Source organism: Morone saxatilis, unplaced genomic scaffold (genome assembly GCF_004916995.1).
Source record: "Morone saxatilis isolate NCDOM2014 unplaced genomic scaffold, NCSU_SB_2.0 Contig11, whole genome shotgun sequence".
Lineage (NCBI taxonomy): Eukaryota > Metazoa > Chordata > Actinopteri > Moronidae > Morone > Morone saxatilis.
The window spans coordinates 175,274-175,591 of NW_023339663.1; the positions used below are offsets into that span (position 1 = coordinate 175,274).

The window sequence follows — 318 nt, forward strand, 5'->3', positions numbered from 1 at the left end:
AGTGAGTCCAGTGAGTCCAGTGAGACCAGTGAGACCAGTTCACCCAGATTCAGACCCTCTGTGGTTCATAATGGTCCTGAACTCTGGGCGAGCTGAATATGAACTGTATTTTTATCTGAGGCTGAACAGTGGAACCAAGTAGCAGCACCCACAGGAATGTCTATTCAAAGACAGGCTAACTGTGTGAAAGCAGGGTTGTTGTGTGTTGTTGTGTGTTGTTGTTGTCACTGCTTTCTGCATCTCATGTCTCACCTGAAACACCTGTACGGCTCTGTTACCTGTCTGCACACCTGAGGACAGACAGACAGGCAGAGAGAC

General features: G+C 48.4%; 1 protein-coding gene across 1 annotated transcript in view; it reads left to right on the top strand.

Annotated features, from left to right (window-relative positions):
- Nucleotides 1-318, top strand: part of LOC118320793 (FH1/FH2 domain-containing protein 3-like) — a gene marked incomplete at both ends in the record, with an annotated part of 2,313 nt that overhangs the window by 1,207 nt on the left and 788 nt on the right.